Source organism: Aulonocara stuartgranti (assembly GCF_965226115.1).
Source record: "Aulonocara stuartgranti genome assembly, chromosome: 12".
Classification (NCBI taxonomy): Eukaryota; Metazoa; Chordata; class Actinopteri; order Cichliformes; family Cichlidae; genus Aulonocara; species Aulonocara stuartgranti.
In genome coordinates, this window is record NC_138948.1 from 4,376,112 (window position 1) to 4,389,456 (window position 13,345).

The 13,345-nt window shown below is 40.8% G+C and overlaps 1 protein-coding gene across 7 annotated transcripts in view; it reads left to right on the forward strand.

Annotated features, from left to right (window-relative positions):
* paqr3a (progestin and adipoQ receptor family member IIIa) overlaps positions 1-13,345 on the forward strand; it is a 162,767-nt gene that overhangs the window by 74,357 nt on the left and 75,065 nt on the right. The window contains exon 2 of one of the 7 annotated variants that reach the window (XM_082556077.1): positions 2,391-2,847. The exons of the other annotated variants lie outside the window; for them this stretch is intronic. The gene's annotated coding sequence lies outside the window, so the exon portion shown is untranslated. Of the gene's footprint in view, positions 1-2,390; positions 2,848-13,345 lie in introns of those variants that run through there. 7 annotated transcript variants of the gene reach the window in all.

Genomic DNA, 13,345 nt, shown 5'->3' on the forward strand with positions numbered 1-13,345 from the left:
CCGTAATCTCAATTTGCAATGCATATGTTTCAAAAAGAGCCTCACATTCAGTATACAAACCCCCCCCATGAGCACTAAGGCAGCAACTGTGTATCACAGGTCCATTAATATGCATAGCTTTGCTAAAAGCGCCAAAGTGACCTACATGACAAGGTTCAGTATACACTCCAACTGTGTGCTACACTTGTGGGACTTAGCTGCGTGTGCTACCTTAATTAGTGTCGTCTTGCCACGGATGGCTTTTTTCTGGAGAGGCTGTTGAACTTATCCGCACACTTGTAAGCCCAGGTCGGCGTAGGTCACCTAGGTCACTCCGAATACCTGGTCCTCGACAGCTTGGGCACCTCTCCAGTGCCAACAAAATGGTTGCCATTAGCCTGTAGAGGATGACCGCTAACATCCCCATTAGATGCACTTTAAACTCCTGCAGTGTGTCCCAGCCATCCAACAATGACACTCTAGCTCTTCCTGGTAATCCCAGAGGCCCTTCACTGACAGGATGTATCAATTAACAGATTTGTTTGCTTTCCTCTCCCCCGGTCTCATTTGCATAGCAGCCGACTAACGTACCGCTCGAGTTCAAGAGCACTGTTGACATAGTGTTTTTCGTTTTTTTCCTCTTTCTCTACAGCAGGCATCAGAAGGGCCAGAAATGAAAAATTACCATACATATTACAACTCGGCTGCTCTGTTGATCCAAAAGTATCCAACAGAAATGGTTTGCAGCACAGGAACCACTCCAGGGCGAAGCATTGTTGACACTCATTCCTGTTCAGTCTTTGTCAAAGGAGAACTTAGCATTTCCAATGCTAAAGGACAGCTGTTGCTGGCAGGCCTCTTTCTCACTGTTTAAGGCGGTAATCTGTCAGGGCGGTATCATAGCCAGTGTGCTCTACCCCTAGGTGGAAGCAGACAAATGTGGCTCGGGGCTCCATGCATAGCAATGAGGCCAGACAGATGTAAAAATCCACTGTGGTTTTACAGCCTCGGTGCTCTGTGTCTGTTTGCCTGGATCCTCAGCTTCAACCTCTTTGAACACATCCTATCCCATGATGCAACAGTGTTACAAGGGAACATTTATGCTGTTTGAGTGGAGGCCTTCAGCGTGATCCAGAGAGACGGCAAACAACACACATTTAAAGTGTTTTTGTTGTTTTACAGATTCTCATTTAAGCAAGGATATTTTTCGAGACTCGTACTTTTACAGGTTTCTAAACATTTCTGTTACTTTTGTATGCATTTTTCTCTTTCACATAGTCACTTGGATACATTGTTGTGCAATGAAAATGAGGGTATTCATAAACTGAACGCAAATGTAATTCATATCCATTTGCTTGTAAGTGAATAAAAATGACTCATGGGATGGATGGTGAGACAGAGAGCATTTACACACATTGTCAAATTAAAGATAAAACCACAAGCCTTGGGTGCAACATGGTGATCCAGCAGTTTTGCGGGGTCATATTTCTTGCATAGTTTCGGCAATCACTTTGCTGTGGCCTTCAGTCCAAAACCAGAATTATCAAGGTGCTTTTTCTTTAAATTTCCCACCCATTTGGATATTAAGCACTAATTTACCATCAATCCACCATGCAAAAATACCCAGGGTCTATGCTCTCTTCTTTTGTGACTGATCAGCCACTCCTACACAAGTTCATTTCATTGTTGTCATGTTTTTGTGTGAATTCTGCAGGTTTGGGGGAAAGCAAAAGTAAAAACTATAGTGTGATATTAACTGAAAGCTAACTGTAATTATAATACATGGGAAAATAACCTAAATGTCACCTTGATTGGAATCACCCTCAGTCACCATCTACCAGCACAACCCTACCGCATATCTAGATGTGATCATTTAGGCTTTTTAAAAAGACTGCAGCCTTCAATGTCCACACACATGCAGAGAAACATACACACACTGACAATCCCAAAGATAATTATCTGCACCACTTGCATACTGTTCTCATGATTAGGTGTCAAAGTTCAGTAGCAGATAATGACTGTCACCACACATCATTACCTGCCTGTACAATTTGTGCTTAGTTGGGAATCGGCACACTCGGGCCTAACATATTTAGAAATGTCAATCACATTGAACTAGCAGGGAAGCGGGAACCAAATGTAAACACAGGGAGTATTTTTTGACACCTCACATAAGGGCGCAAGGCAAATTAGTCAGGAAATGACGCCGTAAATATGGAGTCTATCCCACTGCTTAATTTAGCTAAATATGCTAAGGTCTTCTTAATTATAACCACAGCAATTTCCATCACGGCTGCTGCTAGTTTAACTGCAGCATCTTGCAAATCACTAAATTGCAAACTTTTCTTTTTCCAAACAAGCCTGCAACTATGTTGATGTCTATAATTAACATATTTTTTCTAATCTGACAGAAATTCCTGGACAACAACCAGAAGCCCTTGTAGCTGCCTGAGTAAAAATATAGAAAGCTGAAGTCTTTTTCTACATATCCCATCTGCCTCTGTATCCATCATGTGAATATGTGACTTCTTTAATGGTTTTGGATAGATTGAATTAGATGGATGCAAACATGTACGGTGTGAGAGAGCTACTCAAAGCCTAAAAATGGAAAAAACTATTCTATTAGATATACTTTGTATTCTTAGGAGTTTATTCTGTCTGATGGTGTGCAGGATACTGAGAAAAACATAAGGCAGTACAGCATAAACGGTTATATCTCCCTATGTTTTTCTTTGCGTTTAGCAGATTACATATTTACAGGACATGGGTGATAAGTGAAACACAGAGTGTTTTTGTTTATAGCATGTTGAGGCACCACTTTCAAATGGTTTTGGACAACATTAGAATTTTTGCTACTGCCATGCTAGCATGTTGAGACAGAAGTTACCATATTTAGAGAGGGTTTCATGCTAAGTTGTTAGCTAAGGCTTTTAAGTTTGGGTAGCAACAGTGTTGGGGTCATTACTCAGAAAATGTAATGGATTACACGTTGCTCGTTAGTTTTCTTAAAAATGTTCCATATGTCACATAATTAGTCTGTTATCAAGACGAAACAGAAGCCAGGTGGACTTCCTCCATCTGTGCCACAACAATGAGCTCTCTTTCAGTATCACTTAGATCAGCAGTCTCCAACCTTTTTTGCACCACGGACCGGTTTATGCCCGACAATATTTTCACGGACCGGCCTTTAAGGTGTCGCGGATAAATACAACAAAATAAAACTAATACCGGTACCGAAAAAAAGAAAATTTATTCATAACACACGTGAAAAGACCCAGGAAAACCGAGTTAACGATAAAAACGATAACAAAATAACGCTGAAAACTGATAAAAACCCTGAAAACCATACATTTCACACCTGAGCCTCAACTCTCGCGGCCCGGTACCAAACAACTCACGGACCGGTACCGGTCCGAGGCCCGGGGGTTGGGGACCGCTGACTTAGATCATTTCCTGTCACCATCTTAATTCAAAATAATCTTGTCTTCTTGCCTTTTTTTAAATACATCTCACACAACATGATAAAACTGCATCATCGCACCATGCAGTGCTCCTGTGTGGAAGCATCTGCATTGTTGTGTTTATCCTGGGTTTTCTTTTAATTAGTCACTCGTCTGTGAAAGCTGTTCATTCATGCAGTTCTGCTCTGCATGGCAGGGTAACTTTAAATGAAGCAAATAAGAAAACTCTGCAACTCTGTCTGAGGTTTGGAGAGAAAAAATGCGACTATAGGTGAGGCTGCACCCGCACACACCCAGTTCAGTTGACACATCTCAAAAGAACCCATTAGAGGCCCAGTGTATAAAATGAAGATGGACTACTGTAAGTGACAACGTGAATCATGGGGGCATATAAAGCAGCCTCTCAGCCGAATGCTAATGATTAATGAGGCACGTGGGTAAACCTAGCTGCACATTGCTTCTTCTCCCACGTGCAGTTGCCATCTGCAATAAAATGTTCTCTTAAAGTTTGAAAAGTTAAAAAAAAAATCTGGATTGTAGATCTTTAAACCAGCAATCCATGGCTGACAACTATAGAGGCGTTTTGAGACTCATAAAACGAAGACAGCTTTGGGGTGCTGTAATATTTATTTATTTATTTAAAGAACCTTGAGGTGCATATTGAGTCTCTTCATCTTGGCTGAATCCCCAAAGAGTTCCTAGTTTTTATGGTGCAAGTCACACATAGTGTGTTTTCAAGCCTCTTATCAACACTTCAGATTAGCAGGCCTGCAGTTCACACATTTTAGTTCTTGGCCTGTTAGGATCCTCAGAAACATGGTCCTTTGGACATGGTCACACTGCCAACAGATGGTGAGAGCATCTTTAGGCTTAGCGGATGGAGAATGACAGCAGATAGCTCAGTGTTTTGCTTAAAGAGACCCTTCCCCAGAAACATGAAACTCTTCAGGTCAGTGAATGAAATGTATGTTCCCCTGAGGCATAATTACTGTCAGATTTCAAACTTGTGTGACCATTCGTGGATGTTGTGGGGATGCGACTTTCATCAAGTTACTTAAATGCATAAATGCGACGATGAAGATGATGCCTTATGATGTTAAAAGCATTGATTGACAAACTGTTTTGCAGCATGTTATGTCAAGTCTAAAGATTTTCTGTTGTGGGGTCAAAGGTTAACAGTTTTTTGGTAAACTAAAAATACATAATGCTACTGTGCTTTTGTGGATTAAACTGCCTCTGCTTTAAATGAATAATATTCTAGTTCTCATCAGTGATGCAACATTTAGCACAATGTATCAGTTTTGTCTATGTTGATTTATTGTTACATTACATGCTTCAGTTGATATAAAGTTTTCTTCATTGAGATCCACATCTCTTTTTCAGTGGTGGCCCTATAACAGTATATAACAGGCACATAATACAATCACACATTATGCATGTTCATGTAGAATATGGAAAATGCCAAATTAGCCCTAAACACTGCTGTGTGATACAACCAAAATCAGATAGGGGAATCCTTGTCAAAATGATTATCTATTGTCATCATGTTTAGATTTTAAAAAAAATGTTATTTAGGTTTGTGTAGAATGTGTCTCATAAAAGTGAGACAGGCTTTTTAAACAATAACTCAAATGGTCAAATATCATGTGCGCTCTGTTTAATCTTCAGTTCCTGATCACTTTACCTCTGAACAATGCTCATGTGCAAAGGAAACAAGCAGGAGACGAGCGTCTCCTTGAGTCGTAGCGTCCCACAATATGTCTAATGAGGCATCAGGATAAAGTAGTTTGTTGTCTCGCGTAACCAGATGGATGTAGGCCGTGATTAAAACCAATTAACTCTCCCCCAGATCTAAATAACTTTTCTGTCATTAATGCACATATTTTACACCTCATTAGAGGCACCGTGATTGGAGGTGGAAAAAAAATGAAAAAGAAAGGAGAGGGGGGGAAAGGGGGAGTCATTTGCATTTTAGAGTCACAATATGCTTAGGAAGGGAAAACAGGATATTCATGCAGTGAGGAGAGAGAACGCGAGATGATGGAAAGAGCTTTAAAACAGTCCAGGCCACATCTGTGTGTGCTGAACAAGCTTCGGGAGGTGACACATGACTTCTTCTAATTAACTGGAAGATTTTTTTTTTTCTTTTTGGGGGGAGCTGTTGAAATCCGAATGGCCACTGCAGTCATCACCCTTCTCCCTCCCTTTCCCTTTGCTGAAATGTGCATCGTGGGGTGAAACGGGCAAGATGTTAACTAATTTTATTTTTAATCTTCCCTTTTGCCGCCGAGCGTGTCGTTCGGGCATCACGTCTTCTGAAATTTCCTCGCCTCTTTCATGGAAACATATTGGGGCAGAATTCGCCAGCTGTCGGCCTCCTCTCCCTTCTGCTGCCATTATCCTCAGGCCCCACCCCGCCTTATGGCCGGCCAGCCTGCCAGGAACGGGGCCCGTCCAAAATCAAAAGGTGGCTCTTTTCAATTCAGGCCATCATCATACGTCCCCCAAACTGGAACCCCACCCCTCACCCTCATCCACCCCCACCCATCCACCACCCGCGTGTACCACGTGTCTATCTTTGTTCCCACAATGCATATCCTACACAAGGCAGAGCTTTGGCTCTCTAACTCGTGATAGTGCCGCTCGTGTGACCGTACGCCAACCTTTCCATTCCCCCGCCCTCCCCTCCTTCCACTATACACTTCCTCAACCAACCTCATCACCCCTCAGCATGTTCTTCCGTGTATAGGGATGCATACAAGTTATAGAAGATGATTTCACAAGCAAACCCCTCCTGCGTGCACTTCCTTCACCTTTAATATGTTTCATTTTTTTATTCACACAAATCAAGAATTTCCTGTCATTACGAAGAAGATTTTTTTTTAATACACAAGGTTTAGTTTAAAAGTGTGCGACTAGTGTCATTTGTTACTAGTCACAACAGTCTTTCTTGTATTGTCTTCTCCTTTTGAGTCTGTGTGGGTGTATGGGTAAAGATGTCATCAGTGCCAAGGAGGTAAATCAGTGATTCTGTTTGTTTGACTTTTGGAAAAAATAGATGCATTGGCATTAAAGTTTTATCACAGGTAGGGGATTGGACAAACCAAAGCTCTTTTAAAAGGAAGACTCGCCACTCCTGATTATCTAAAACTGTATGTATATGATAGTGCAATTGCTTAAAGTACTTAGAGACTAGTTTTTAAAGCTGGGGATCAAACCACCATTGCACATGACCCCATGTCACCTCCTGCTTGTGGTAGGCCCACAGGAGGAAGTTTTGAGTGTTTCGTAAGGTGGTTCTGACAACCTCCTTCTGCCAGGAGGCCGTGGGGAAAGATATATCTCTCAGTTGGCTTGGGAATTCATCGGTGTACCTCTAGATGAGTTGGAGGTGGCTGGGAAAGGTAGGTCTGGGCTGGTCTGCTTAGGATGCTGCCCCCGCAAAAGCAAACCCAGGTAAGCAGTAAAAATGTTCAAATGTCCTTCTGGATCCAGGGAATCAATTCAGCCATGCTGTGAAAGTTTTGTTGTTTGTTGTTTGCCTTGGTGCAGATACCCGGGCGCAAACTGTTCTTGTTACAAATTGTAGTCCTAGTAAGTACTTCCTAAACACGATTTATTCATATGTTCTTCATTTAGTTTCTGGTTGTGGTACTTGATGGATATTACTGCCCATAATAAGTAGCCAGTTGTAAAAGACTAAGAAAAAAAGAAGTACATTATATTTTTATTAGAGTTGGACACTCAGTGCGCTCTTCAGGGCTACAAAGATTTCTTAAAATGGTGTTAGTCAAACATTTATCCAATTTACATATAAACAAATCATTATAGCAAATTGATTAAAATTTCCTAATTTGTGAATTAATGTAAAAAACCAAAAACACACTGAATAATCATGCTGTGCGCTAGTCTGAATTTGCTCTCAGTTATTAAGTCTTTATTATTAATGTAATATGTACCAGTCCTGCAGCGGATTCTGTTAATATCTCACTCGCATTAAGCGAGTCTGTCTCTTGTGCAGCTTGTCCAGTGGATTATCTAAGGATGAGTTACTTCCTCTGCCCTCAGGCTCTATGTCATATGCTGTTTTAGGACCTGGGGGACTGAGGGACCCGTCCCTGTTGTTTTCTAATGGAATATAGTTTCCACTGAGACCTTTGAGATGACTGTATGCAGTGCTGCCACTCGTCACAATCAGGCCTTGTCTTGAATTCAGAAAGCCTTGTCAGAATGAGAGGGAAAGAGAGTTTGATTTGGAAAGTGCTTGTCATAAACAGGGTTTTAAAACTTCCAGAGGTTGCTAAGGTGACTCGGAGTACTTTAGTGTGCCATGAGTTAAGGTTGTCTGTAGACATCGTGATGTCAAACACTGTCTTAGCAGTACCACAAACTGTACAGATGCATAGCAAAAATACAGAAACATTTTAATAAGTGATAAGTAGGAGACTAATAAAATACAAGAATTTCACTCATCAAAACTGTGCAAACTTTTTGGATGGTTTATACCACACCGTAAGTCTTATGTTTTTTCTTTAAGGCATTCACTGCACACATGCAGTCAAGTTTTACCCCACACACTGTTAGTAAGGGCGACATTAGCCACAGACTAAAACCTTTCTTCTTTTTTTTTTTTACAAGGGTTTTGGTCTGTGGATAGTGTCGCCCTTACTATACTTGGGCATTTTAACATGGAAGTCTTGGTCCATTTTTAGAGGCACAGCAGGGTTTTTTTTAGGAGCCCTGTTTTATCTATAGATCCCCCCTTCTGTTTAAAAGGCCTGCAGAGGGTGAAAAAATAAGTTGGATTATATAAAAGTCTCAGAAACTGCACAAAACACTTGCCTGATGAACTTATGGTCTTATGGTTCAGACGAAAATGCCGTTTTCAAATCTATCCGGGCTAGTGTGGACGTAGCCTCAATCAGTAGTTTACAGTTCAGAAACAATGGAGTGTTAATTTTTGTAAGTTATGCTTTGACCTAGAATAAAATTGCCAATTAAACACTGTATGGTTTACGTTAAGGCTTCTTATGACTGACAAGGTGTTACCATGTCACTGGCTTCTAATTCAGATCTTTGTCCCTGATGTCTGATTTCAAAACATCTAGAAGACAACCTAACGCCAAGTCTTCAAACATAACTTTGCATACCAAAGAATGGCCTCTCAGAAGCTACAGTGCATTGATCATATGTATACAGTTTGACCAGTAAATCTAAAGTAACATTTAAATTAATTTAAATTACAAATTTCAGATAAAGGCACAAAATAAGTGTGCAAAAAATGCATACTGAGCTGGTGCTTCAGTAGGGGTCAGTCATTTGGTGAGTTTTTGCTGCAGCTTTGGCTCGTCTCTCCCGGGGCCAGAGCGATCTGGTGTGGTTGGAACGAGGGAGCATGGCTGGCATTTCCTCATTAGGATATTCGTTAGCCTCATTTTGGTGCTGTCACAGCCAATCTATGTTACAGCTCTCCACCCAGACCTCCATCGTTTCAAACAGGGAGAAAGACCGGGTAAGAGAACACATCTAAATATCTCAATAAACACTCTCTCCTCTGTTCGACAACTCTCAGCTCATTAGTAATGTGAGGAATTGTAAAAGGAGGCTCAGGTGTTTTTGGTAGATGGAGACAGACACCAAGAAAGCAAACACAACATTTATATTTAGTACTGATTTGCATGAATCCTTTACAGTATCAGAAATTATTAGCACAGTCACTGTAAGACGAGCTATTTCTTATGGTAAAAGTGATAGTATGTTAGAAGCAGGTTATTACCTGCTCTTGATTTTAAATAAAAAATAAATCAAACTGTAGGAGAAGATTTTGTAAAACCATAATCTAAAATAATAAATTACATATAAGCCGTGTTTTTTAGACCATTATTTTATTGATTTGTATTTATTTATCCTTACATTTCCAAAAGTATGGTTCTATTGTAGATTTAATATTGTTAAAAAAAATAATAACAAATTGCATGGTTAACTCTGATTTACAGCAATGGCTCTGTTTGAGAAATTTACCATATTTAAGGTGACATTATTAATCTTAGGGCTCTGTCTGGGTCATTCAGTCAGCTATGTGTGTTTAGGTCTGTGTGTGTACATGTGTCACAAACCAAATGTTATGCTCAGACTATTTATTATTTTCCTTGTGTACCAGCGTTAATTCAGTCTAACGAAAGTGCTCATTAGTTCTAATAAATCCTGTGACTTTGCCTTGTTCCACTGGAGCCTGACCTTTCTCCGTGCACTGCCCGTAAAATCTCCTGCTAGGATTTTCACTGTTTGATGCCTCCGTTAATTGGGAATGATTTGAGCTTTTTCTTCTGCTTTTGTCGCCAGTCGAATTCAGCATGGAGCTAATGGCAAATGTCACTGTGAATTGGCTCCTACATTAGCGGGGAGAGAACACAATTTTCCTCCCCCCCCCCACCACCTCCCAACGATATATGTACATCACTAAGATGGACCTTTGGTATGCCATCATCCTCATTAATAGGGGGCTTCCTTGAAAGGGAGCAAAGCAACAGTTGTGGGCATCATGTGGAAGCATCAGAAACAACAGGATTATTTCAACCTCACTACCTCTTGTCATTAGCCTGTGCCCTCCACATCTTAAACAGCGCTAATGAACAACAACGATTTGCCAAGAAAAAAAATGGCGAGCCAAAGATTAGAAGGACACAGGACGATCAGATCTAATTATGTTTGTATACCTCAAACAGAATGGCATTTGGCTGAAAGGTCAAGAGAAATCCCCAGTCTTAATCTACCAAACCTGTGACTTCTAGCCCTTTTCTATATCGGCTAATAGCAGCTAGCAATAAATAAAGCTGAAACTTAACTCCTGAGAGACTGAGGCAGAACTTTGCCCAGAGGATTCGTTCATCGAGTAAAGTTTGGTTCCATACTAAATGCACTTTGAAGTGCAGGGCTGGATGTGATTTTCCTTGACAAAAGTAGATCAAGGAAAATCTTCCAAGTAAAATTTCATTAAAGTTGGTAGGGAGATGTCATTTGCATAAAGAAAGAACCTGACGATCCTCAGTGGATCTGTGTTCGACTACTCCGCCCAGGCTGCACTGTCGAGTGCAGATCTACTGAGCGCAGTGCAAGCTAGCAAGACAGAAGCTAAGCTCGTTGCAACATGGCAAATTGAACCTCCCCCACCCTCATGCAGATCTGGCGTTTGGAACTATCTTGGTTTTCATGTGAAGCATGACCCTGATGGTAAGCGCGTCATGGACAAAAGTAAAACAGTATGTCGGGTGTGCCACGCAATGCTCAATTGGTGGGAACTAGTGCGTTAGCGCAGTTAGCTTGTTAACATGTTGACACCGTCCAGCCCCACGCACGGGGCGATCCGCGGTAACTCGTTAACGGAGATTTGCCGCGTTATGGCGTTAATGTCATTTTAACGAGATTAACGCTGACAGCACTAGTGGGAACACAACAAATATGACTGCACATTTACTCCGACATCATCCTAGTGCAAAGACAAGTGGAAGCAGACAAAAACAACAAGCACGCATGCTACAAACTTTACCCGAGTCATTTAGACAGCCGTTAGCACCTAATTCTCCTTATGGGGACCTGATATGTTTAATATGCTGCTGAGAGTATAGCCCAGAAGAAGCTATAATATAGCTTTTATTTTGGAAAGAGCCATTTCTCTGTAATAAACTCTCTTTTCCAAAGATGAGTGATTTCCTTGTTTCAGCAACATTACACTTAAAAACTGTACGTTTGAGTTAAAATATATATGTATAATTTTAATAAATGACAAATTAAAAAGGCATGAACATTTTTTTGTATTGAAAAAATATTGAACCGTGACACCAAAGTATCGAACCGAACCGCACTGTGAATTTTGTGTATCGTTGCACCCCTAGAATTTAGGTGTGAGGACGCTTCTAGTTAAGGTTTGCAAAGTTTTTGGTTCAAATTTCGCAACAGGTTTGTGTTGGTCCAGCTGACGTTGATATATTTGGGGAAGTGTATGCACAACATCAGGATACACAACTTGTAATCTGTGATAGTCCTGGTGAGGGGGTAAAATAATCTCAAAGCACCTGGCTAGTTTAACTAGCATGTTGGCTCAGGTGTTGTCATTATTTGCTGTCATATGGTGCGTTGTTCTATACTACTTCACAGTGAGAATCATCAGAATCTCCATCACTCTGTCTCTAAACAGCAACCTCAGAGAGAAAATATACAACAAAAATATACAACAAGAAATTGCCAAAAATTGCAGTTCCTCTAATGACCACTTGAGGATGACTCCAGGAGTGAGTTGATCCCCAGAGAGTGCCATGTTAAAACACAACACGTGCTTACAACCTGGTACGCCAATGAATAGTTTGCTCTATCATAGGTAATGGGATGATTTTATTTAAAAAGTCCTCCATTTGGATACTGGAGTTAAAGGTGCACAGCAAAATCTCCAGTGTTAAATTAACACTAGAGAGTGTCTATATGGGTCCACACCTCTGAGTGTTAAATACAACACTGTTGAGTGTTAAATTAACACTTTTGACAGTGTTATATGTTTAAAAGTAACCTAGTCAGTTCTGAAGATTAGCAATGGCTAACACTGAGCAGTGCTGATTTTCTAACACTGGAAAATAACTCAAAATGTTAGAAATAGTCCATAATAATAATGAATGAATAATGTGATGACTCAGTCACCAACATCTTTGGCCAATCAGCATACCCTAATCTAGTTCTTCTTTATTAACTTAGTCCTACATGTTTATGACACTCCACAGTCATAAAGCTAAGTAAATCGGACATGCCTTTTCCAACATGAATGTAAAATATATTTAGTTTATCGAGAAATCAATTATCTGTGTTCAGCACTGAACCACACTTGCACTAAGAAACTCTTTTCCTCACATTGCAGACTTCTAACTTTATTCGTCAACTCAGCCAAATAATGTGCTTATGTCCTTATCTCTGTACTCACTTACTCGCTCAAATTGTATTTTGTTAACAAACATGAAAAATAGCAGGCGTCAGATTGCAGCCATTCATTGACACTCGCACCCTTGAGACTGTGTCCTTTCAGTTGATATTGCCTTCCATCCCAGCGGATCTATTTGGAGATTGAGGATGGGGACGGGCCATTTTGAAAATGCTATATTCACCCATCATGTGCTAAAAACATAGTCTGTCATAAAACTGATTATATTTTTTGCTGTTAATGTGCATTGTGGGGAGAAAAAGGATGGCAGCCAGGGAGATGGAGGGGATGAGGAGGGAATGATAGGGAGAACCTTGATTAAAGTAAGATGCATGCGCCTCTATGAATCAGAAAATATAAATCACGAGTCAGTGTAGCAGTGTGAATCTCAGCAGGCAGCGAGTAAACAGCCCATTAGATTTAACTGAGCATCATCACGCTCCAACCTAACTCTCTTCGCTCACTTTTTGTAAAAGCTCTCTTTTCTGCGCCTCATGATTCTTTAATGCTTCAGCAAACTGACTCTCTGCTTGACTTCAATAAATATGCAACACTAAATATGTTGCAGTATACGTCCTCGAGTTTCCTCGGGGAGAGAAAAAATGTGCTTGTCGGCATTGTAAGTAAGTGCAGTCTGACAAACTGTGCCATGACAGAGTTCCTCCCTGCGTTGGGTGTCTCTTTGGTGCCTTGTCTCCTATAGCATGATTCACCAGAGCAATAACGGGGCAGTTAGGCGTGCTCTGGTTTCTGCTTTTGCCCGCATCATCATCATCGCGGATGGACTTTGTCGTTTCCACTGCACATTGAGCATTAGGGCAGCAAAGGTCCGTTTCAGGCAAAGCAGCAGCTGGACGATAGCAGATGCACTTCTCGAAAAAGAGACGCAAGCGTAAGACGTGTGGCAGAAATATGGGGGAATGGGGCAAGAACATATCACAAG